Consider the following 27,330-nt stretch of genomic DNA (forward strand, 5'->3'; position numbering starts at 1 on the left):
CTGAGATAATGCTGCACAGACTTTGTAAGTAGGCAGAGCTAATTCTATAAAAGGAGGTGATTTAGTGTGTGCCATGCTTCATTGTTGTTGTTGGCTGCAGAGAGCACGTCAGTGGAGAGTGATGGTTCTTGATTGAGAGAGTACAGTGGAGCAATCTGTCAACTGTGAGGACGAAATACTGCATGGGACTGGCGGCGGAACCGAAACAGCAGAAAGGATTTTGGAGAGGAGTTAGTTGTGCAAGCTTTTATTGCTGTTAAGATCCTGCTGGGCGGTATGCACCAGTAACCTTGACCAAAACCGGCTGATCCGAGTGACTTTTGATTGGGAGATCTTGTGTCTGCTGCATGTGGTTACGGACCTCCTCCTAAGGGAAAGAGCTCCTGAACTAAGGCAGGCGGAGGCTGTGGATACTTGTCGAATAGAGAGTGGCCAGAAGCTCAGTCACTGAGAGTGTCTCACGTGTCGTGAGTCTGTGTAACGAAAATGAAATGAGTTGCGCCGTGCGCATTTACAGTTCAAAAACCGCCTGTACTACTTTGAAACTGTAACCGCCAAGGTCCGTTCCAGCTAAAAGACTGCAACCGATAAACCTGGTCCCATTTGTGTATTTAACTATAGTAACCCCATTTGGGAAACTACACCCACAAGAAATCTATCCAGGGATATAGTGAGCACCCCACATGTCTTTTGCAGAATTTATTGGAATTAGGTCGTGAAAATGTAACTCTACACTTTTTCCACTAAATTGTAGAATTTCTTCATTTTTACAAGACATGAAGTAGAAAAACCTCCCACACATTTGTAAAGCAATCTCTCCCTAGTACGGAAATACCCCATATGTGGTTTTAAACTGCTGTTTGGACACACGGTAGGGTTCAGAAGGGCAGGAGCACTATTTTGCCTGCAGATTTTGCAGGATTGTTTTTTAGGCGACATGCCATATTTGCAGAACCATTGAGGTACAAGTACAGTAGAAAACACCGAGAAGTGACTCAATTTTTGAAACTACACTCCTCAGGGCATTCATCTAGGGGTGTAGTTAGCATTTTGACCCCACAGGTGTTTCCTAGGTTGATTAGAATTAGGCAGTGAAAATTTAAATTTTTATTTTTTCCAAAAATATCTAGATTTAGCTCCTAATTTTTCCTTTTCACAATGGGTAATAGGAGAAAAACACCCCGAGATATGTTACGCAATATCTCCCGAGTATGGCAGTAGGGCACATGGCAGGGCTCAGAAAGGAAGGAGTGTTATTTGGCATTTGGAGCTCACATTTTACTGGATAGCTTTCGAGCGCCATACAATATTTTCAAAGCCCCTGAGGTACCAGAGTACAGTGATAAAAGCCCCGAGAAGTGAGCCAATTTTGGAAACCACACCGCTGAAGGCATTTATCATTTGCCTAGAAGTATGACAGGGCTCAGAATTGAAAGAGCACCATGCACATTGGAGTTCTTTATTGGTTATTTTCACAGCAATGTTCCACAATTTCAGGGATCCGAGGTCAAATAGTAAAACAAATCCCCAAGAAGTGACCCAGTTTCGGAAACTACTCCCCTCTTGGCATTTATCAAGTAGGAATTAAGGCGTAGCAGATAGTGCAAAGTGAAAATGGCCACTGATTCCATTTAAGTGCACAATATGTTGTGCCCAGTTTGTGCCACTGAAGTCAAATACTTCATAAACTATTAATCGGGTTCTCCCGGGTATGGCGATTTAATATATGTGGACGTAAACTGATGTTTGGGCACACTGTAGGGTTCAGAAGGGAGGGAGCACCATTTGGCATTTGGAGTGCAGATTTTGCTTGGTAGTTGTTCTGTTTGGAGTTTTTCTTTTTTGAAAAATCTCTTTTTATTAAACAGTTAATAGTACATAACAAACAATTATTATTGTGCATGACCAGAAGCAGATAAACAAAGATTGCAAACTTTACATTGTTTAGCATATGGGTAAAGACAAAAGAATAATAAATCACCAGTCGGTGACGCGAAGGCAATAGAATCCTGACAAACAAGACTGCCCTCATGAAATCTACTAAATCTTGCACTTTACGAATATTAATAATCTAATAACTGTGAGAGACAGCACATACAATTCATTAAACAATGAATAACAAATGAATAACAATTAACCCCTTAGTGACCAACAGTACGCCTTTTTACGTTCCTCACTAATGGGCTTTAGGCTAATGCGACGCCTTTTAACGTGATCGCATTAGCCTAAAGTAGCGCCGAAATTAAAGATCGGGGCTCCGTTCTCTCAGCTACCGGAGGTAGCTGAGAGTTCGGGGCAACGACCAGAGACCATAACGAGTGGTCTCTGGTCACGTGATCGCCGTGAATCGCTATTTCACGGCGTTCACGCTAAACCGGCGGATAATCGCCATTTCTCTCTCCTCTCATGGAATAACTCCTTAGAGAGGAGAGAGAACGCGTAAATAGTGCGCCCCCCCCCTCCCACGTCCGATCCCCCCCCGTCCGATTCCCCTTCATGTCCGATTCCCCCCCCCGGTCCGATCCCCCCCCCACGGTCCGATTCCCCCCCCCCCCAAAATGGCGCCCGAGTGCGCTTTGCATAACTTACCTGTGTCGTCATCTGGCACAGCAACAATCAGGGACCGTTGTGACTGGTCCCTGATCAGGTGATCTCTGTGATAAAACCTATCACAGAGATCACTGACAGTTATTTTCAAAACACAGCCAGGACATGGGCTGTGTTTCTCTCTCCTCCCATTGTAGTTGTTCTGAGAGGAGAGAGAAATCAGTCTAAGTCCTGTGCTGTGAAGAAAGAAAGTGATAAAAAATCATAGTTCTTATACACACACATATATATATATATATATATAATATATCAAATCTATATTAGCGTCAGCGCTAGATTAGCGTCAGCGCTAGTTTAGCGTTAGTGCTAGTTTACCGTTAGTTCTAGTTTAGCGTTAGTGCTAGTTTAGCGTTAGTTTAGCATTACTTTAGGGTTAGGGCTAGTTTAGCGTTCGTGTTTAGGGCCGTTTAGAATTAATTTTACGTCTGTTATATAAAAAAAAAATATATATAAAATAAATATATATATAAAAAAAAATAATAATAATTTGTGTCGTTTTTAGGATTTTAGGTTTACTTTAGGGTTAGGACTTATAGGGCATATATATATATATATATATATATATATATATATATATATATATATATATATATATACATACACATCTATAAATATGTCTCAGCGTATGTACAGTGCGGAGCAAGCGTACGCCTTGCTATGTTCCGACACTTCTGAAAGCGAAACAGACACCGCTTCAGAATTTGTTCCAGACAGTGACAGTGACGATTCTAATTCCACCGCTGAACCCCATAGTCCTATGGTGGTGGATATGTCAGTCGCTGTAGAGGTGTCAAGTGCAGGGCCGAGTGTTGCAGTCCATCCCGTGATGTGGGATCCTGCACTATAATTTTCCCCCCAAGTACCCCAATTTGAAGCGACCCCAGGAATTAGTGTCGACGTCCAAAATTTTACCCCCTATAATTTTTTTAATTTATTTATATGTGATACGGTCCTAGACTTGATAGTCCAGCAGACTAATCTGTATGCTAGGCAGTTTGTTCTACAAAAGCCTGCGTCTATGTACTCCAGAATGTGGAGCCCCACAAGTGTCCCAGAAATAAAAAAATTTTTAGGCATTACCCTCAGTATGGGTTTGGTTAAAAAACCCTCTGTCCGGTCCTACTGGACTTGTAGTGCTGTTCACGCTACCCCTGTATTTGCAGCAGTGATGTCCAGAAACCGCTATGAGGCCCTAATGCGATTCATGCATTTTACTGATAATTCCCAAGTCCCCCCAAGAAGTGACCCAGCCTATGATCGGCTTAATAAATTAAGGCCATTAATCACCCTTCTAAATGATTTCTTTTTAAAGTTGTACACCCTTGACAAAAATTTGTCAGTAGATGAATCGCTCATGAGCTTCAAAGGGCGTCTTTCCTTTCGTCAATTCATCCCTTCCAAACGAGCCAGATATGGGGTGAAATTGTACAAAGTTTGCGAGAGCACAACGGGTTACACCTGCGGTTTCAAAATCTATGAAGGCAGGGACTGCCAAATTTATACCCCAGGCTGCCCAGAAACTATTGGCACCTCTGACAAAATTGTGTGGAACCTAATGGAGCCATTTCTGCACAAGGGGTACCACGTCTATACAGACAATTTTTATACCAGCGTTGCCCTTTATAAAGCCCTCCATGCTGCAAATACAGGGGCCTGTGGGACAGTATGGAAGAACAGAGTGGAACATCCATGGCCCTTGCAAGTCAGGAATTGCTTGCAGTGAAGTGGGCCGACAAGAAGGATGTCTACATGCTGTCCACCGTACACACGGACACCACTGTGGCAATTACGGAGAGGGGGGCTACCACTGCAAAGCAGAAACCTGTCTGTGTAACAGACTACAACAAATTTATGGGGGGTGTAGACCTTTCCGACCAGGTGCTTCAGCCTTACCTGGTGAAGCGCAAAAATAAGGCCTGGTACAAAAAGGTAGCTATCTACCTCATCCAGGTTGCTACCTATAACAGTTTTGTTATTTTCAAAAAAGCCCAAGGAACGCTCACTTTCCTTCAATTTCAGGAGAAGGTCATTGAGCATCTCCTTTTTGAGTCCACTATACCGGCACAATCCTGCGAATCTGAGGATGTGCGCAGGCTTTCAGAGCGCCACTTTTTACACCCTATTCCCTCCACTGAGACCCAAAAATATCCCCAAAAAAGGTGTCGGGTATGTAGCAGGCATGGCAGGAGGAGGGATACCCGCTTTTATTGCCCCATGTGTCCATCAAAACCAGCCCTTTGTAACTACCCCTGTTTCGAAACCTTTCACACGGTTGCAAATTACTAGAATTTAACACAAAAAAAAATAATGGGTTGGGGGCCTTTTTAGGGAGTCAATTTCTTTATATTTTCTTTTTAGTTTGTGGGCTTTCCAAGTAGGGATTATTTCTTGTGGGAGAGGTTGTAGAGCACATTTTTTTCAGACCGTGAAACTAATTTTACCCCTTATGATTTTTTTTATTTATTTGTGGGTGATCAAGTGCTGGAATTAATTGTCCAGTACAAAATCCCACATCCACAATTTTTTTATTTTGACTGTTCTTATGACTATGTCCTGCCACATACAGCTGTTACATTCCTAATTCTGTACCGTGATACGGGCATGATCTTTTTTTTTTATTTGGAGGATCTCTAATAATTGAGCTGTTCCTTATCAATACACCATGGGCTTTGTTACGGTTCTTCTGGAAATACTGACATCATTTTGGGGATTAGTGATCCTTTACTGTTCCTATAGATGGTTTTGGACACTGTCCTTTTATATATTCTGTAGGTGATTGGTTGTTTTGTGCACATAGCAGTTCCTACCTTGCCGGGCAGGGGTCTGTTATGGTGTACCACGTCACTTGGCACATTCGTCCCTCATAAGGATTGATGGAGCTAAAGAGACGTTGTACAACCAGTCACTGAAAAAAAAAATCCTTGTCATGACAGCCCTGCAGGTGTTCTTCTATCTAGTGAACAGACTCGAGTTTGCAACATAGTTGGATACATTTTCCTCCATTTGTTTGAAGATATTGCCCGTCACTCCAGTACAGTTTATTTTTTCCTCTCTGACTGATTTTATATTAGGACAGAATTCTGTCCACAATGACATCATAATGGCACCAACTGCTTCTTCAGCAAGACATAGTCATAAGTACAGGCAAATACGTCTATAGCAACATGTATCCATTATGAATACACGGCTTCACTTCTATTCTGTGCCGCACAAATTTATTAATGTGGCGTATTTCTAACAAAATAACCTTCTACCACGTCTCCTCTATTTCATGTGGAAACGTAATAAAAGCTTGAAGAAAACATTATATACCCATAGTGTCTGAAATGATACCCATTATTTCCTCCTTTAAAAAATTTTTAGTCCGCATGCCCACTACACCACTAGATGAATACCTTTAGGGGTTTAGTTTTTAAAATGGGGTCATTTCTGCGTGTTTTTTTTTTGTTCAGGCAGCTCAATGCCTCTAAATGCATGATATGGGGCCTAGAATTTATTCAATTGTGCCCTGAAAGCCAAAGGGTGCTCCCTCTCTTTTTGGCCCAGCCACACGTCTAATAAGCAGATTATGGCAACAATGAGAGTATTTTTGAAAACAGGAGAAACGGGGTGATAGATTTTGGGGTGTGTTTCTTCATTTTCATGTTCGCTTTACAAAGAAATCGGTCTTCAAAGTGATACTTTTATATAAAAAGTGATTTTTTTATTTTATTTCACCAGCTATGCATTAAATTTAGCAAAAAACTGTGGGGTCAAAATACTCACTACACCCCTAGATAAATACCTTAAGGGGTCTAGTTTTCTAAATGGGGTCGTTTATGGGGAGTTTCTATCGTTCTGGTAGTTCAAAACCTCTCCAAATGTACAGTGGGGCCTAAAACAATTTCAAGCAAAATAGGAGTCCTGAAAGCCTCCGGGTGTTCCTTTTCTTTCGGGCCCTGCTGTGTGTCCAGGCAACACATTAGGGTCACAATGGGGGCATTTTTGAAAACAGGAGAAACAGGGTGATAGATTTTGGCATGTGTTTCTTCATTCTTATAGTCGCTTTACACAGAAATCGGTCTTCAAAGTGATACTTTTATTAAAAAAGTGCATTTTTATTTTTTTCACCTGCTATGCATTAAATTTAGCAAAAAACTGTGGGGTCAAAATACTCACTACACCCCTAGATAAATACCTTAAGGGGTCTAGTTTTCTAAATGGGGTCGTTTATGGGGAGTTTCTATCGTTCTGGTAGTTCAAAACCTCTCCAAATATACAGTGGGGCCTAAAACATTTTCAAGCAAAATATGAGTCCTGAAAGCCTCTGGGTGCTCCCTTCCTTTCAAGCCCTGCTGTGTGTCCAGGCAATGCATTAGAGTCACAATGGGGGCATTTTTGAAAACAGGAGAAACAGGGTGAGAGATTTTGGGGTGTGTTTCTTCATTCTTATGGTCGCTTTACACAGAAATCGGTCTTCAAAGTGATACTTTTATGAAAAAAGTGAATTTTTATTTTTTTTCACCTGCTATGCATTAAATTTAGCAAAAAACTGTGGGGTCAAAATACTCACTACACCCCTAGATAAATACCTTAAGGGGTCTAGTTTTCTAAATGGGGTCGTTTATGGGGAGTTTCTATCGTTCTGGTAGTTCAAAACCTCTCCAAATGTACAGTGAGGCCTAAAACATTTTCAAGCAAAATATGAGTCCTGAAAGCCTCTGGGTGCTCCCTTCCTTTCAAGCCCTGCTGTGTGTCCAGGCAATGCATTAGAGTCACAATGGGGGCATTTTTGAAAACAGGAGAAACAGGGTGATAGATTTTGGGGTGTGTTTCTTCATTCTTATGGTCGCTTTACACAGAAATCGGTCTTCAAAGTGATACTTTTATGAAAAAAGTGATTTTTAATTTTTTTTCACCTGCTATGCATTAAATTTAGCAAAAAACTGTGGGGTCAAAATACTCACTACACCCCTAGATAAATACCTTAAGGGGTCTAGTTTTCTAAATGGGGTCGTTTATGGGGAGTTTCTATCGTTCTGGTAGTTCAAAACCTCTCCAAATATACAGTGGGGACTAAAACATTTTCAAGCAAAATATGAGTCCTGAAAGCCTCTGGGTGCTCCCTTCCTTTCAAGCCCTGCTGTGTGTCCAGGCAATGCATTAGAGTCACAATGGGGGCATTTTTGAAAACAGGAGAAACAGGGTGATAGATTTTGGGGTGTGTTTCTTCATTCTTATGGTCGCTTTACACAGAAATCGGTCTTCAAAGTGATAATTTTATGAAAAAAGTGAATTATTTTTTTTTTTTTAACCTGCTATGCATTAAATTTAGCAAAAAACTGTGGGGTCAAAATACTCACTACACCCCTAGATAAATACCTTAAGGGGTCTAGTTTTCTAAATGGGGTCTTTTATGGGGAGTTTCTATCGTTCTGGTAGTTCAAAACCTCTCCAAATGTACAGTGGGGCCTAAAGCATTTTCAAGCAAAATATGAGTCCTGAAAGCCTCTGGGTGCTCCCTTCCTTTCAAGCCCTGCTGTGTGTCCAGGAAATGCATTAGAGTCACAATGGGGGCATTTTTGAAAACAGGAGAAACAGGGTGATAGATTTTGGGGTGTGTTTCTTAATTCTTATGGTCGCTTTACACAGAAATCGGTCTTCAAAGTGATACTTTTATGAAAAAAGTGAATTTTTTTTTTTTTTTCACCTGCTATGCATTAAATTTAGCAAAAAACTGTGGGGTCAAAATACTCACTACACCCCTAGATAAATACCTTAAGGGGTCTAGTTTTCTAAATGGGGTCGTTTATGGGGAGTTTCTATCGTTCTGGTAGTTCAAAACCTCTCCAAATGTACAGTGGGGCCTAAAACATTTTCAAGCAAAATAGGAGTCCTGAAAGCCTCCGGGTGCTCCCTTTCTTTCGGGCCCTGCTGTGTGTCCAGGCAACACATTAGGGTCACAATGGGGGCATTTTTGAAAATAGGAGAAACAGGGTGATAGATTTTGGCGTGTGTTTCTTCATTCTTATAGTCGCTTTACACAGAAATCGGTCTTCAAAGTGATACTTTTATTAAAAAAGTGAATTTTTATTTTTTTTCACCTGCTATGCATTAAATTTATCAAAAAACTGTGGGGTCAAAATACTCACTACACCCCTAGATAAATACCTTAAGGGGTCTAGTTTTCTAAATGGGGTCGTTTATGGGGAGTTTCTATCGTTCTTGTAGTTCAAAACCTCTCCAAATATACAGTGGGGCCTAAAACATTTTCAAGCAAAATATGAGTCCTGAAAGCCTCTGGGTGCTCCCTTCCTTTCAAGCCCTGCTGTGTGTCCAGGCAATGCATTAGAGTCACAATGGGGGCATTTTTGAAAACAGGAGAAACAGGGTGATAGATTTTGGGGTGTGTTTCTTCATTCTTATAGTCGCTTTACACAGAAATCGGTCTTCAAAGTGATACTTTTATTAAAAAAGTGAATTTTTATTTTTTTTCACCTGCTATGCATTAAATTTATCAAAAAACTGTGGGGTCAAAATACTCAATACACCCCTAGATAAATACCTTAAGGGGTCTAGTTTTCTAAATGGGGTCGTTTATGGGGAGTTTCTATCGTTCTGGTAGTTTAAAACCTCTCCAAATATACAGTGGGGCCTAAAACATTTTCAAGCAAAATATGAGTCCTGAAAGCCTCTGGGTGCTCCCTTCCTTTCAAGCCCTGCTGTGTGTCCAGGCAATGCATTAGAGTCACAATGGGGGCATTTTTGAAAACAGGAGAAACAGGGTGATAGATTTTGGGGTGTGTTTCTTCATTCTTATGGTCGCTTTACACAGAAATCGGTCTTCAAAGTGATACTTTTATGAAAAAAGTGAATTTTTATTTTTTTTCACCTGCTATGCATTAAATTTATCAAAAAACTGTGGGGTCAAAATACTCACTACACCCCTAGATAAATACCTTAAGGGGTCTAGTTTTCTAAATGGGGTCGTTTATGGGGAGTTTCTATCGTTCTGGTAGTTCAAAACCTCTCCAAATATACAGTGGGGCCTAAAACATTTTCAAGCAAAATATGAGTCCTGAAAGCCTCTGGGTGCTCCCTTCCTTTCAAGCCCTGCTGTGTGTCCAGGCAATGCATTAGAGTCACAATGGGGGCATTTTTGAAAACAGGAGAAACAGGGTGAGAGATTTTGGGGTGTGTTTCTTCATTCTTATGGTCGCTTTACACAGAAATCGGTCTTCAAAGTGATACTTTTATGAAAAAAGTGAATTTTTATTTTTTTTCACCTGCTATGCATTAAATTTAGCAAAAAACTGTGGGGTCAAAATACTCACTACACCCCTAGATAAATACCTTAAGGGGTCTAGTTTTCTAAATGGGGTCGTTTATGGGGAGTTTCTATCGTTCTGGTAGTTCAAAACCTCTCCAAATATACAGTGGGGCCTAAAACATTTTCAAGCAAAATATGAGTCCTGAAAGCCTCTGGGTGCTCCCTTCCTTTCAAGCCCTGCTGTGTGTCCAGGCAATGCATTAGAGTCACAATGGGGGCATTTTTGAAAACAGGAGAAACAGGGTGAGAGATTTTGGGGTGTGTTTCTTCATTCTTATGGTCGCTTTACACAGAAATCGGTCTTCAAAGTGATACTTTTATGAAAAAAGTGAATTTTTATTTTTTTTCACCTGCTATGCATTAAATTTAGCAAAAAACTGTGGGGTCAAAATACTCACTACACCCCTAGATAAATACCTTAAGGGGTCTAGTTTTCTAAATGGGGTCGTTTATGGGGAGTTTCTATCGTTCTGGTAGTTCAAAACCTCTCCAAATGTACAGTGGGGCCTAAAACATTTTCAAGCAAAATATGAGTCCTGAAAGCCTCTGGGTGCTCCCTTCCTTTCAAGCCCTGCTGTGTGTCCAGGCAATGCATTAGAGTCACAATGGGGGCATTTTTGAAAACAGGAGAAACAGGGTGATAGATTTTGGGGTGTGTTTCTTCATTCTTAGGGTATGTTCACACGGCCTATTTACGGACGTAATTCGGGCGTTTTTCCCCCGAATTACGTCTGAAAATAGCGCCTCAATAGCGCTGACAAACATCTGCCCATTGAAAGCAATGGGCAGACGTTTGTCTGTTCACACGAGGCGTATATTTACGCGCCGCTGTCAAATGACGGCGCGCAAATAGACGCCCGCGTCAAAGAAGTGACCTGTCACTTCTTTGGCCGTAATTGGAGACGCTATTCATTGACTCCAATGAATAGCAGCGCTAATTACGGCCGTAATTGACGCGGCGTTCAAGCGCCTGCACATGCCGGTAAGGCTGAAATTACGGGGATGTTTTCAGGCTGAAACATCCCCGTAATTTCAGCCGTTACGGACGCCCGCCGTGTGAACATACCCTTATGGTCGCTTTACACAGAAATCGGTCTTCAAAGTGATACTTTTATGAAAAAAGTGATTTTTAATTTTTTTTCACCTGCTATGCATTAAATTTAGCAAAAAACTGTGGGGTCAAAATACTCACTATACCCCTAGATAAATACCTTAAGGGGTCTAGTTTTCTAAATGGGGTCGTTTATGGGGAGTTTCTATCGTTCTGGTAGTTCAAAACCTCTCCAAATGTACAGTGGGGCCTAAAACATTTTCAAGCAAAATATGAGTCCTGAAAGCCTCTGGGTGCTCCCTTCCTTTCAAGCCCTGCTGTGTGTCCAGGCAATGCATTAGAGTCACAATGGGGGCATTTTTGAAAACAGGAGAAACAGGGTGATAGATTTTTGGGTGTGTTTCTTCATTCTCATGGTCGCTTTACAAAGAAATCGGTCTTCAAAGTGATACTTTTATGAAAAAAGTTAAATTATATTTTTTTATGCCTGCTTTGCATGAATTCTTACAAAAAAACTGTGGGGTCAAAATACTTACAACACCCCTTAATAAATACCTTAAGGGGTCTAGTTTTCAAAATGGGGTCACTTGTGGGGGTTTCCACCATTCTGACACCTATGAGCCTATGAAAACCTGGCTTGGTGCAGGAAAACTAAATGTACTACAAAATTTATAAAATTATTACTTAACTTGTAAGTCCTCTAAATTGCTCAAAAATTAATATTTTTTTTCAAAAGTGCTGCCAAAATAGAGTAAAGAGATGGAAATATATATTTAATAAAAAAAATTGTACAGTATGTGTGTACATATGTGACATATTGCAGTTAAAAATAGGGAAAAATTATAATTTTTACAAAATTTCTTCAATTTTTCTATTTTTTAAGTTATTTCCGCAAATCGTATCAGTCTACTTTTACCACTAAAATAAAGTACAACATGTGACGAAAAAACAATGTCAGAATTACTTGGATATTCAAAACTTTCACAGAGTTATTCTCTGATAAAGTCACACATACCAGATTTGACAAATTTGGCTTGGTCATTAAGGTCCAAACAAGCTTGGTCACTAAGGGGTTAAATAACAATTCCAGTACTACAGCACCTTTAATCAATTCTGTATAAAGGAAAACTCACTTCATGCTACCCCAAGATTCAGCATATCGGCCCGGCAAATGACTTACGGAAGGGATGGACATTAGATGTAAAGAAATGTGAAGAGTTGTCTAAACATTACGTAGAATCCGTCTTGCCTATGCACTGGGACAGCCATGGGCTCCACACTTTTAGAAAACGGTCCCTGGTTTGAGTTACCCAAGCTGCCAACTCCTCCATGCGGCAGATATGTTGTATTTTATCCGACCATAGTTCTTCTGTAGGTGGGTTAGTCTGTCTCCAAAATGTGGGAATGAGCAATTTAGCTGCCGAGATCATCTGTGTCGGCAAGTTGTATATGGAGGGTGTAAAGCCAGGCTGAGGCAGCCATAAGAACACTAACTCTGCCGTTAACTTAATCTGCGTAGAGCAGATAGTGTTGATAGCACTCTCAATCCCCTTCCAGAAACTAATTATTCTAGGACAGCTCCACCATATATGTAGGTAAGAACCTGGCCCCTCATGACATCTCCAACAGGTATTGACATTCACTAGACCTATAGAGGCAAGGGATTCAGGCGTCCGATACCATCTCGTGACAAGTTTGTAAGAATTCTCCTGTATACGCACACATCTGGAGAAACCGTGAGCATGTTTCAATACATATTCCAATTCAAGTTTGGAAAAGGATTTCCCCAATTCCCTCTCCCAAGCCCCCAAATAATGGGGTTTCTGTTCAGACTTACCCATTAGAAGACCTCTATATAATTTGGACAGAATCTTTGCAGGGGTAGTTGGTAATAGGATGTAATTTTCTAACCATGTCGGATCAGCCTGAGGCGTTCTGGAGACAGCCTTGAACATATCTGTTGTAGCTACATAATCCGCAACTTGTAATGCATTCGGACGCCTCAACCCCTGTTCCTCAAATAGCTGTGCAAGGCTTGGAGGACCCAATGGGTCCAAGAGAACCGATATCTTGACGTTGTTCAGCCTCCTCCAAAAGTCTGCCGTTCTATCAGACTTTCTACCCAGGAAGGACGGTAGAACACTCAGTGGCGCCAGTGGGGAGAGGAGTTTCCCCGTCATGTTCAGAGCTCCTGCAGTATGACATACACGAACCATCCCCTTAGTGATAGGACTCAAATCCCCCCTTTTAGATATCAGATCATCTCGCACCCAGAGCAATTGAAACGTGTCTGACCCCATAAGTGTTCTTTCCATAACTACAGACAACATGTTATTACCCCCATCCGCTAACTGCGTCCATCGTGAGAGATGATTAGCATAGAAATACAGTTCCAAGTCAGGAAGCGAAATACCTCCCTGTTCTCTTTTCTGTGAGAGAAGGCTATAGGCTAGTCTGGGGCGTTTAGGATGCCATAAGAAGGATGTAAACAAGGATTTAAAGTTCCGAAAGTAGCTTCTTGGAACCCCAATGGGCAAGGCAGTCAGCAGGTACATGATCTGTGGAAGTATATACGTAGTCAATAAGTTTTTCCTACCAAACCACGAGAGGAATGGCAACTTAAGGAACCCTATTTGTGAACCAATTTTGATAAAGAGGGGTTTGTAATTAATGGAGAACAATTCCCCAAGGTCAGCTGGGATCATAATCCCCCAAATTTTTATGGCTTTGGGAGGCCACTTGAATGGAGTGCAACTTTGCAGTTGTGAGATAGTCTGCGACGAGACGTTAATGTTAAGCGCTTCTGATTTACTAAGGTTAATTTTAAAATTTGATATAAAACCAAATTTGTCAAATAGAGCAACTATATGGGGTATTGCTGATAGTGGGTTAGAAATTAGCAAAAGGAGGTCATCAGCAAAAGCCGCAATTTTATGTTCTACATCTCCTACTTTTAATCCTCTGACTTCATCATTTTGTCTGATAGTCAACAATAGAGGTTCCATCGTCAGTATGAAAAGAGCTGGGGAGAGCGGGCAGCCCTGACGAGTGCCGTTTTTTATAGAGAAGGGGTCAGACAACAATCCATTTACTCTGATTCTGGCTGACGGTTGGGCATATAACGAGAAGATGGCCTGAATAAATGGTTGCGGAAAGTTAAATTTTCCCAGGACCTCCCTGATATAATCCCAGCTGACCCTGTCAAATGCCTTTTCGGCATCAGTTCCCAAAAGGACAAGAGGAATGCCCCTTCTCTTAGCATATTGTATCGCGTTTATCACTCTAGCAATGTTATATTTGCCCTCCCTCCGCGGAACAAACCCCACTTGTTCCTCCGCTATCAAGTTCGGCAAAAACTTAGCTATTCTGCTGGCCAGTAGCTTCACCCACCACTTCACATCGGTATTCAGCAGCGAAATATGTCTATAACTTGCACATTCTTCCGGGCTCTTCCCTTCTTTGGGTATCAAAGTGATATAAGCTTCTAATGCCTGCTTCGGAAGGGAAGAACCCGTTAGAAGCAAATTACAGACTTCCAGGAAATGAGGGAGGAGGATTGTACTAAACTTTTTATAATATGTTATGGGTAGGCCGTCCGGCCCAGGACACTTCCCAGAAGGAATAGAAGCCAGACTAGATTTTAATTCGTCCAAAGTGAAGGGAGCCAAAAGGGATGCATTCTCATCATCTGACAATTTGGGGAAAACAAGACTATTCAGGAAATTTTGTACTGCCCCAATCTTATTACCCAACGCTGCAGGAGGGGGATCCCGCAACTCAGAGGAATCTAAGTTGTAGAGATTAGCGTAAAATTGCCTAAAGGCCTCTGCCACCTGGGGAGTGGTAGTAACCTTCTGACCTGAAGCCGTTCTTACTGAAGACACAAAGGATTTCTCCGTTTGCGACTTAAGCATTTTAGACATCATCTTTGAACCTCTATCCCCATGCATATACATTTTTCATTTAAGTCGTTGGAAGGATTTAACTGCCTGAATATTTAGCAGATCTTTCAGTTGTTGCCTAAGAGAGTCTAGCTCTGTGCGGACCGAGGCCGTGACAGCCCGTTTATGGATTCGTTCCAGTGTCGAGATCTGGGCCAATAGAGAATTCATTTTCTTAGTCCTATCTCTCTTTAAATGTGAACATAGTGCAATAAATTCCCCCTGAATATATGCCTGGTGAGCTTCCCATACCATGGGCATCCATATATCAGGTGTTATATTTAAACAGAAATACTCCTCCACTTTCTTATTTAGAGCCAACATATTAGCCTCGTCTGAAAGGACAGTGTCATTAAGCCGCCACGACCATGATTTACAGGGCAGTTCCTGTACATGAACCACTGCAGTAACTGGGGCGTGATCTGACACAGTTATATGCCCAATGGAGGTCGACTGTAAATTCAGAAGGCACGAAGAGGACATGAAAATGTAGTCCAATCTACGGTACACTTTATGCCAGTGTGAATAAAAAGTGTAGTCCCTATCTTGGGGATGGGTCACCCGCCAAGCATCCATCAACTGACAACTATGTAGCATGAAACGGAGTTTATGCATAGCTTGAGGAGAGTGTCTTCGTGTGGCCAAGGTAGAGTCGAAATCAGAATCTAACACTAAGTTCAGATCCCCTCCAACCACCAACAACCCTTCTCCAAACCTCTTAAATAAACGTAGAACCTTTAGCAGCCAGGCTATTTGTTTGTCGTTAGGAGCATACAAACTGGCAATGGTCATTTTTGTATTGCATAGGGACCCTTTCAGGAAGACATATCTGCCCTGTGTTAGGGATCTGCCAGGTACTTCATCTAGGTATACTCCTGGGATTAATCAATCCACACCTGAGGTCAGACCTGTTCGACTGACACCATCTCCCACCAACCAGGGTGGCAGGCTCAGGAGTGGGAGAGCCTATCGCGGCCTGGTCTGTCGGAGTTAGCTCCGCCCCCTGTCCTTTATTACCTGCCCTGTTCTCTCCCTCAGTGCTTGTAATTCTTTTGTATTCCTGGCCCCACTGCTGCTTGCTCCAGCCTGCTTCTGCCGTGCTTCTGCCTTGCTGCAGTTCTGCTTGACCTGCTTTGCTTTGCCCCTGGCTTGCTTCTGTCTCCGTGCCCGCTCGGGTGTACTCACTTCGTCCTGGTCCTGACTGTTCGTTCGCCGCTCCGTTTCCTCGTGGCGTTCCGTGGCTACTGCCCCTTCCCTTGCGTGTTCCCTGTTTGTTTTCCTGTGCACTTAGACAGCGTAGGGACCGCCGCCCAGTTGTACCTCATCGCCTAGGGCGGGTCGTTGCAAGTAGGCAGGGACAGGGCGGTGTGTAGATTAGGGCTCACTTTCCCTTCACCTCCTTCCTGCCATTACATAATTACAAGCCCTTACCTAGTCTACCATTTCTCCTACGCTGACGCTATCATGGACCCCCTTGAGACCCTGACCCAGCAGATGCAGGGCCTCTCCCTACAGGTCCAGGCCGTGGCCCAAAGGGTCAATCAGGGTGACGCTGCTTTAGTAGTACCCCTCACCTCACCTCTAGAACCCGACCTCAAGTTACCTGACCGGTTCTCAGGGGACCGTAAGACGTTTCTCTCCTTCCGGGAGAGTTGCAGACTGTATTTCCGCCTAAAGCCCCACTCCTCAGGTTCCGAGAACCAGCGGGTGGGTATCATCATATCCCGACTCCAGGAAGGGCCCCAAGAGTGGGCCTTCTCCTTGGCTCCTGACGCCCCTGAACTTTCCTCTGTTGATCGTTTTTTCTCTGCCCTCGGACTCATTTACGACGAGACTGACAGGACTGCTTTAGCCGAGAGTCAGCTGGTGACCTTACGTCAGGGTAGGAGACCGGTTGAGGAATACTGTTCTGATTTTAGGAAGTGGTGCGTAGCTTCTCAGTGGAACGATCCGGCCCTAAGGTGCCAGTTTAGGTTAGGATTATCTGACGCCCTGAAGGATCTGCTGGTTAGCTGCCCCTCGTCTGACTCCCTTGACCAGGTTATGGCCCTAGCAGTACGACTTGACCAACGTCTCAGGGAACGTCAGCTAGAACGCTTCAGTGTGCTCCCCTCTGACTTTTCTGCGATCCCCCCCGAGGTCCCGTCTCCTCGCCCCTCCACGGAGGACTCGGAGGTACCTATGCAACTCGGGGCCTCCATGTCCCCTCGACAACGTAGGGAGTTTCGCAGAATGAATGGTCTCTGCTTCTACTGTGGGGACGACAAGCATCTACTGAACACCTGTCCCAGGCGCAAGAATAAGAAGCCGGAAAACTTCCGCGCCTAAGTGATCATCGGGGAGGTCACTTGGGCGCACAGGTATTTCCCGTTAATGTGAAACGCAATAAAATTTTGCTTCCCTTTCAGGTCTCGTTTGCTGGCCGGTCTGCCACGAGCAGTGCTTTCGTGGATTCTGGCTCATCTGCTAATATCATGTCTGTGGAATTTGCTATGTCTCTAAAGATGCCTTGTATTGATTTACCTTATCCTATCCCTGTAGTAGGAATCGACTCAACTCCCCTTGCTAATGGTTATTTTACTCAGCATACTCCTGTTTTTGAACTCCTGGTTGGCTCCATGCATTTGGAGCAGTGCTCTGTACTGGTGATGCAGGGATTATCGTCTGATCTGGTTTTAGGCCTTCCCTGGTTGCAGTTGCATAATCCCACGTTTGATTGGAATACTGGGGATCTCACCAAATGGGGTAATGAATGTCTTATGTCATGTCTTTCTGTTAACTCTATTTCTCCCCGGGAGGAGGTAAACACGCTTCCTGAGTTTGTTCAGGACTTCGCCGATGTGTTTTCTAAGGAGGCCTCCGAGGTGTTGCCCCCCCATAGAGATTACGATTGCGCTATCGATTTGGTGCCTGGTGCCAAGCTTCCTAAGGGTAGGATATTTAATCTTTCATGTCCTGAACGTGAAGCTATGAGGGTGTATATCCAAGAATGCCTGGCCAAGGGTTTCATTCGCCCCTCGACTTCTCCTGTAGGTGCTGGCTTCTTCTTCGTGGGGAAGAAGGATGGTGGTCTTAGGCCGTGCATTGATTATCGTAACCTGAATAAGGTCACCGTAAGGAACCAGTACCCACTTCCTTTGATTCCGGATCTTTTTAATCAGGTTCAGGGAGCCCAATGGTTTTCTAAGTTCGATCTACGGGGGGCATATAACCTTATCCGCATCAAAGAGGGGGATGAGTGGAAAACTGCGTTCAACACACCCGAGGGTCATTTCGAATACCTGGTCATGCCCTTTGGGTTGTGTAATGCCCCTGCTGTCTTCCAGAATTTTATTAATGAAATCCTGAGAGAGTACCTGGGTAATTTTCTTGTTGTGTACCTTGATGACATACTGGTGTTTTCCAAGGACTGGTCCTCCCACGTGGAGCATGTCAGGAAGGTGCTCCAGGTCCTTCGGGAGAATAATCTGTTTGCTAAGACTGAAAAATGTGTCTTTGGGGTACAGGAGATACCATTTTTAGGGCAAATCCTCACCCCTCATGAATTCCGCATGGACCCTGCCAAGGTTCAGGCTGTGGCGGAATGGGTCCAACCTGCCTCCCTTAAGGCGTTACAGTGTTTTTTAGGGTTCGCCAACTATTACAGGAGATTTATTGCCAACTTCTCGGTCGTCGCTAAGCCTCTTACGGACCTTACCCGCAAGGGTGCTGATGTCCTCCATTGGCCCCCTGAGGCCGTCCAGGCCTTTGAGACTCTCAAGAAGTGCTTTATCTCGGCCCCCGTGCTGATTCAGCCCAACCAAGAGGAGCCATTTATTGTGGAGGTTGACGCTTCCGAGGTGGGAGTGGGGGCCGTCTTGTCCCAGGGTACCAGCTCCCTCACCCATCTCCGCCCCTGTGCTTACTTCTCTAGGAAGTTTTCGCCCACGGAGAGTAACTATGATATTGGCAACCGCGAACTTCTAGCCATTAAATGGGCTTTTGAGGAGTGGCGGCACTTCCTGGAGGGGGCCAGACACCAGGTAACGGTCCTTACGGATCACAAGAATCTGGTTTTCCTAGAATCGGCCCGGAGGCTTAATCCTAGACAAGCTCGGTGGGCACTATTCTTTACCAGATTTAATTTCTTGGTTACCTATAGGGCTGGGTCCAAGAATATTAAGGCTGATGCTCTGTCACGTAGTTTCATGGCCAATCCTCCTTCCGAGAAGGATCCTGCTTGTATTTTACCCCCTGGTATAATCGTCTCTGCCACGGATTCTGATTTAGCTTCTGATATCGCGGCTGATCAGGGTGCAGCTCCCGGGAACGTCCCTGGGGACAAACTGTTTGTTCCCCGGCAATACCGGCTGAGGGTACTCAGGGAAAACCATGACTCCGCTCTATCTGGTCATCCTGGCATCTTGGGCACCAAACACCTCATTACCAGAAACTATTGGTGGCCTGGGTTGCCTAAAGACGTTAGGGCTTACGTCGCCGCTTGTGAGGTTTGCGCTAGGTCCAAAACCCCTAGGTCCCGACCTGCGGGCCTACTACGTTCCTTGCCCATTCCCCAGAGACCTTGGACCCATATCTCCATGGATTTTATCACCGATTTGCCTCCATCTCAGGGCAAGTCGGTGGTGTGGGTGGTAGTCGACCGCTTCAGCAAGATGTGCCACTTTGTGCCCCTTAAGAAGCTACCTAACGCCAAGACGTTAGCTTCTTTGTTTGTGAAACACATCCTGCGTCTCCATGGGGCCCCAGTCAATATCGTTTCTGACAGAGGGGTACAATTTGTTTCCTTATTTTGGAGAGCTTTTTGTAAAAAGTTGGAGATTGATCTGTCCTTCTCCTCCGCCTTCCATCCCGAAACTAATGGCCAAACGGAAAGGACCAACCAATCCCTGGAACAATATTTAAGGTGTTTCATCTCTGACTGTCAATTCGATTGGGTCTCATTCCTTCCCCTTGCTGAATTTTTCCTGAATAACCGGGTCAGTAACTCGTCAGGGGTCTCCCCGTTTTTCTGTAATTTCGGGTTTAACCCAAGGTTCTCCTCCGTCTCCCCTGGTTGTTCCAATAATCCTGAGGTAGAGGATGTTCATCGGGAACTGTGCACTGTCTGGGCCCAGGTTCAGAAGAACCTAGAGGCGTCCCAGAGCGCACAAAAGATTCAGGCGGATAGTAGACGTTCTGCTAACCCCCGGTTTGTCGTCGGGGATTTGGTCTGGTTGTCGTCCAGGAACTTGCGCCTTAAGGTCCCGTCCAGGAAGTTTGCTCCCCGATTTATTGGACCTTATAAGATCATTGAAGTCCTCAACCCTGTATCCTTCCGTCTGGAGCTCCCCCCATCCTTTCGCATACATGACGTCTTCCATGCCTCCCTCCTTAAACGCTGCTCCCCGTCCTGGTCCCCCTCGAGGATACCTCCTGTTCCCGTTCTCACCCCTGAGGGGGTGGAATTCGAGGTGGCCAAGATTATGGACAGTAGGATGGTCCAGGGCTCCCTCCAGTACCTGGTCCACTGGAGAGGATACGGGCCGGAGGAGAGGACTTGGGTACCTGCCCGTGATGTTCACGCTGGGGTATTGATCAGGAGGTTCCACCTTCTCTTCCCCACTAAACCGGGTCCCCTTAGTAAGGGTCCGGTGGCCCCTCATAAAAGGGGGAGTACTGTTAGGGATCTGCCAGGTACTTCATCTAGGTATACTCCTGGGATTAATCAATCCACACCTGAGGTCAGACCTGTTCGACTGACACCATCTCCCACCAACCAGGGTGGCAGGCTCAGGAGTGGGAGAGCCTATCGCGGCCTGGTCTGTCGGAGTTAGCTCCGCCCCCTGTCCTTTATTTCCTGCCCTGTTCTCTCCCTCAGTGCTTGTAATTCTTTTGGATTCCTGGCCCCACTGCTGCTTGCTCCAGCCTGCTTCTGCCGTGCTTCTGCCTTGCTGCAGTTCTGCTTGACCTGCTTTGCTTTGCCCCTGGCTTGCTTCTGTCTCCGTGCCCGCTCGGGTGTACTCACTTCGTCCTGGTCCTGACTGTTCGTTCGCCGCTCCGTTTCCTCGTGGCGTTCCGTGGCTACTGCCCCTTCCCTTGCGTGTTCCCTGTTTGTTTTCCTGTGCACTTAGACAGCGTAGGGACCGCCGCCCAGTTGTACCTCGTCGCCTAGGGCGGGTCGTTGCAAGTAGGCAGGGACAGGGCGGTGGGTAGATTAGGGCTCACTTTCCCTTCACCTCCTTCCTGCCATTACACCCTGTAGATCAATTTTCAAGGACTCTAGCTGAAAAGGTAGGTCTTTATGAATACCTATGGAGACCCCCCTCGAGGCAGATGTGTGAGTGCTGTGGAACCATTGACTGTATGTGGACCTAGGCAAAGTGGGTACATGGTTGTGTCTAAAGTGTGTCTCCTGAAGCATTAATACCCCTGGTGTATCCTGTCTCAGCATAGAGAAGACCTGGGACCTTTTTTGGGGTGTGCTAAACCCATTTACATTAAGCGTCAAGTAAGTAAGTGGTGACATATTACCCGTCTGACCTTGTCAGCTACTGATCGTGGTGAAGAGAGTAGTACCGGACACAAATAAAACATACAATCAACTATATACATAGAGAACTTGAGAGAAGAAAGTGAGGCAGCTCCATATCCTGTAAAATGTGGTATAAATAATGCGCCTCTTATCCCAGAGAGGCCGCTGTTCAAGCCATTACATGACAGCCCACGAGTGACATATTGGGGGGGGGGGGGAGAAGGTACCCTGCCTTTTGAGATAGGTATGGAAAACACTGACTTCTATGTATAAGTGAATACAGAAATTAAATGAAAACATAACAATATAGCAATATAGCGGTAAAGCAATATATGGAGGGATGAGAGCAGAGAAAAGGGACCCAGAAGGGACCTACCACAATACTAAATTGCAACAGATAACGTCCCCGGTGATGAGCACATAACAACAAACCCGTCCAAGTCTTGAAGCTTCTCCCATTACCATGTGGGAGGAATCCCACCACAGGAATTTAAACTGCATTTTCAGTGCATCAATCGTACATCACCAACGCTGAAAATAATATCAATGAGGTAGTCCCATTTCAAGACTGAGGGTCCGTTCTCTTCCTGCTGCGCGGGGCTTTGAATTTCTGGGGTTTTTGCCACCCATGTGGGTCGGGTACCTTTAGTGAGAGAGTGTCCCTTTGTATCGGCATCCAATCTGGTACAACAATTTTCTCCATATCCAATTTGGACCAGGCCTTATCAAGATCCTCCGGAGTGCGGATAGTAATTTGCCTTCCCTCTTTTAAAATTGCCAATCCAAATGGGAACAGCCAACGAATGGGAATCTTCTGCAATCTCAGGGCTTCGGACAGGGGTTTCAACATTCGTCGCTTGGCCAAGGTACTAGCCGCCAAATCCTGAAAGACCATGATCTTGTGGTCCGCAAATTTCAGGTCCGAAGACCCTCTCGCAGCCGTTAAAATGGCCGCCGTATCCAGAAAATTAAGCAGCCCACATATAACATCTCTAGGTGGTTCTTCCTTTGCCGGTTTAGGTCTCAGTGCTCTGTGAGCACGCTCAATTATAACTTGCGCTGCCTTGTCTTGTCCCAATAACAACGTAAATATGTTTCTCACTGTGGGTAAAATATCCTCCGCAGTGATAGACTCAGGAATGCCGTGCAGCCTGATATTCTTCCGCCTGCTGCGGTTTTCCTGATCCTCTAACTGCAAGTATGCCTGGTTCATGTGCGTGAACTGCGAGGCCACTACGGTCTGTAAGGCATCTGCCTGCTGTATAATGGCCGACTGAGTGTCCTCCAATATCGCTACCCTCTGCCCCACGTGTTGAATGTCCATCTTAATAGAGGATAATTCTTTCAGGACCGGAGACATTGCACTGGCCAGGGCTTTTTTCAAAAAGGTTCTAGTGATAGGGAGAGGGTCTATCCCGCATGCGGCATCAGATTGCGTACCTGAGCTGTCTTCATCAGAGTCCTCTCCCCTGCTCTCTTCTGGCGGGTTCGGCGGTGCCGGCGCCATCTTGCTTTTACCCGCCGGGGAAGCATGTTTCTTTTGGAGAAATCTCTCCATCTCCGCTTGAGATTTTCCGACTTTCCGGGGTTCACACGACTTGTCTCTATTCGTACGGACCATTTTGTGCAGTTTAATCGCCCTCCAGCTGTAGAAGTCAGTGTCTCTGTGAGGAGCTCCGGGATCAAGCGACCATCACAAAGCACAGCTAGCTCCGCCCCCCTGTTTGGGGTTTTTCTGACATTTCATTTTATAATGTGGGGGCATATGTGAGCTGTGCGGAGTACATCAGTATTTAATAAGAGGGTATAATAATGCGGTAAATAAATAATTCATAGATGTTTGGCCAGTGTCGCACTGATAAATGGTGCACGATCTTATCCGCTTTTGGAATATACTTTGCACTTTTTGTGTCTTCATATTCTGAGAGCCAGAACTTGTTTATTTTTTCTCCTCTGTGTGAGGGCTAATTTATTGTGGGTCAATTTGTGGATTTCACTTGTACCATTTTGGGGTACATGCAATTTTTTTGATCAGTTTTTATTTAATTTTTTGCGAGCAAGGTAACCAAAAAATGGCAATTCTGGCAATGTTTTTTATTTGTTTTTATGGCGTTCACCATGCGCTATAAATGACATATTAAGTTTATTCTGCGGGTTAATAGGATTACGGCGATACCATGTATATCGGTTTTAATGTTTTACAGCGTTACCACATAAATCGTATCTTTTTTAGGCTGCCATATTCTAAGAGCCATAACTTTTTTATTTTTTCATCGACAAAGCTGTGCAAGGGCTTGTTACTTGCGGGACAAGCTGTCGTTTTTATTGGGCTACATGTAACTTTTTGATCACTTTTTATAAAAAAAAATTGGGTTGCGACGTGAGGCTTTAACTGCGTTAGAGAAGAAGCAAAATATAATTTTAAAAGCATCCGATAAGGGTGGGAATATCGTGATTATGATTAGGGAGGATTACAAAAAAGATGTGTGAGGACATACTACTCAACTCAAAAAGTAATGCACTGATAAATCCCAGTGAACTTATTTCCAACTATGGCATGTTTCAATAGTCTATCAAAAATCCACAAGGGTTATCCCCCGTTACGTGGTAGGCCTATTGTGTTAGGCATTAATAATCTAACCCAGGATGTCAGCACATATATTGATGTAGTCCTGCGTCCTTTTGTTTTTAGTCTGACATCTTATGTACGTGATATGATGGACGTACTTAAACAAATTGATGGTATTACTTTGGAAAGAGGAACTATGCTGGCAAGCTTGGATGTAGAGGCATTATATTCCTCGATACCACATGGGCTGGGCTGCCAAGCAGTGGGCTATTTTCTTATGTAAAGAGGCACTCAATATGTGGCTCACAATGACTTTGTCCTTCAACTACTGCACTTGGTGTTGGAAAGGAACATGTTTGTCTTCGAAGATCGCATTTTCCATCAGCAGCGGGGTACGGCGATGGGGAGTCCAGCAGCACCTACTTATGCTAATCTGTACCTCGGCTGGTGGGAGGACACTCTGGTCATGGAACATGGTTGGACCGGAAGGTTCTGGGCACATATAGATGTGGGGGTTGCACAGCCTGTAACTTTATTCAGACTTGTAAGAAATTCCAAAGTGTCGCCACCTTAATTGAATACGACATTCGGGACTTTGTTAATTGTAGAACAGCGGGGGTTGTGTATTTAATCACGTGTCCATGCACACTGAATTATGTAGGTAAGACCATTCGGCAATTTCATTGGCGTATTAGAGAACATGTAGGGCACGTGAAAAATACAAGTGATACCCCCGTATCCAAACATGTACATGAGAAAAATCAAGGAAACGCTGAATGTCTTCATTTTCAGGCAATAGAATTGGTGTGTCCACCTAAACGAGGTGGGGATTGGGACAACTTGATCCTGCGAAAAGAAGCCCAGTGGATCTATAGGTTAGCATGTATACAACCAGATGGGCTAAACGAGCAGATAAATTATACATGCTTTATCTAAACTCATATCTATATGAGTCCAGTCATTTATATATTTGCCTATCCTTCTGTATTGGTTTTGGGGCTTTATCTATGTCTATCTTCTAGGTTCCCCAATACTAGTGGTTAATCAACTTGTGATTAATCTACTGGTGGTCAATTTAATACCTTTCTTAATTCACTTCCTATAGTGCCGGATTACTTATGCATGGATTATAGTGGTGTGCCAGGACGCTGTCTGGAGCTGGGCAGCGTCCTTTGTTCCCATAGGAATAGGTTACTCCTCCTTCTAGATAGGAAAGGCTTGAGGCTGCAGCCAGATACGCCCCGCTCCCCTACTCTGCGCATGCGTGTATGGTGGATGTGTATGGTGGGCATGTCACATGACGCGCCCGGCATTAAATATCCGCAAGTCACTGCTTGCGCATGTGACGATGATTGGTCGATATGGGGGCTTGGCCTCAGCATAGGGGGCGGAGTATAAGTTATATATACTCCGAGTCCAGAGAGAAGCGTGCCGCTAATATCAATGTGAGTACGCTTTGTGTTTGTGCATATGGAATGAAATGTTTGCACAATTTAATGTTGCTGGCTTAGTAGCTAGCTCTATAATGAATAAGACCCCTGATGAAATGTTGAGATAGAAACATGTAGGTTCAATATGAGAAGGGGAATTTAGCGTAGGTGGCAGTGTTATCGATATCTTTACCCTGACACTCTGGTTCTCAGGAATCCTTTTCCTGGTTACTCCAGTACATGTCTGGGAGTGATTCACTGTTACACCAATGTTTAAACGCTCTAACACCATATATCATACGAAAATATTCATTTTGCAGGGTTTACAATAGAATCAGTGAATAAAATATAAAATCATTTTCAAATAAATTTTTGAGCACATTGGGCTTTTGTCACGGTGGTGAATGTACCCCTGATTTTAGCGAGATATTAATAAAGTATATACATTTTACTCTTTAGTCACAATCAGTGAATTGGGTGGCGAGCTGATCTGTGATTCTGGCATTCTTTTCTATAAAAAAAACTTATGGCGTTCACCATGCAGGAAAATGAATGTTAAAGTTTTATAGTTGAGGACGTTAAGGAAGCGGCGATACCAAATACGTGTACTTTTTTAATGTTTTCAATTTTTTCCTATAATAAAACTTTTATTATGGGAAAAAAGGTGTTTTTTTAGTTTATGCAACTTTAAACTATTTTTTTTCAAATATTTTTTTCTACTAGGGGACTTGAAAGCCTGAAGACCTGATCGCTATTCGAATACACTGCACTACATACATAGTGCAGTGTATTAGACCTGTCCGTCATAAACTGACAGCAAGCTTATTAGGTCCCGCATCTAAGCAGGTCCTAATAGGCTTCTGTACTTGGCAAGCAGTAGGCTATTGTTAGGCCTACAGTTGCCATAGCAAACATCGCCACCCCCGCAATTGCGTCACATGGATCCAGATAGCGTACAAACCAACCAAATGCTGCAGTTGCAATTGACCGCACCATTTAGGGAGTTAATTGCCGGAGATCAGACCTCAGTCTGGTCCCTGCCGCTACAGGAGAGTTTCAGCCCATTGGTTATGGTGTAGGCTCAGCTCGATGTGTGCTGTACGTAGAATTTATGGTCCAAATCCTTCATCTGCCACGATGAGAAATGGGGCAGGAGGTCCAGTAGATCCAGGCAGTTGTCTCGGTTCTGGAACGGAGAGCTGTTTGGACTGAAGCCGTTCACCCATTCTGGAAGCCCTGAAGATGCCAGCATCTGAAGAGCTCCCATAGGCCCCTATATCTACAATTACAAACTGGTAGTTGCTGTCAGCCAAGGCGAACAGCATCACCAATAAATACTGCTTGTAATTGAAATCTAGGTACCATGAGTGAGGTGGCTTCTTCACACTAATGTGTTTACCATCCAGTGCGCCAACACAGTTGGCAAACTGTGATTGTTGGTAAAAGCCCTCGGCAATCCGAAACCAGTCTTGTGCCTTGGGCTGTGGCATCATCGTCGCTCTCAGTCGCTGCCAGATGACTTCGCAGGTCAGACAGATGATCTGTGAAATGGTGGAACACCCAAGTAGAAATTCAAAATGCAGTGATGCAAATGAGTTCCCTGTTGCCAGGAATCTGTGAAAAAAATATTTATAATAATTAGTGCTAGCAGTACCAGGGTGACATGGTGGCAATGGGCAAAGGCTACAACCAGGGTTATATAGTACTTGTAGCAGAGTGACATGGCGGCAATGGGCACAGGGGCAACTACGGTTATATACTACTTGTAGCATTATGACATGGCGGCAATGTGCACAGGGGACAACTACAATTATATACTACTTGTAGCAGGGAGACATGGCGGCAATGGGCACAGGGGACAACTACGGTTATACTACCTGTAGCAAGGTGACATGGCAGCAATGGACAAAAG

The sequence above is a fragment of the Rhinoderma darwinii genome, chromosome 2 (assembly GCF_050947455.1).
Source record: "Rhinoderma darwinii isolate aRhiDar2 chromosome 2, aRhiDar2.hap1, whole genome shotgun sequence".
Classification (NCBI taxonomy): domain Eukaryota; kingdom Metazoa; phylum Chordata; class Amphibia; order Anura; family Rhinodermatidae; genus Rhinoderma; species Rhinoderma darwinii.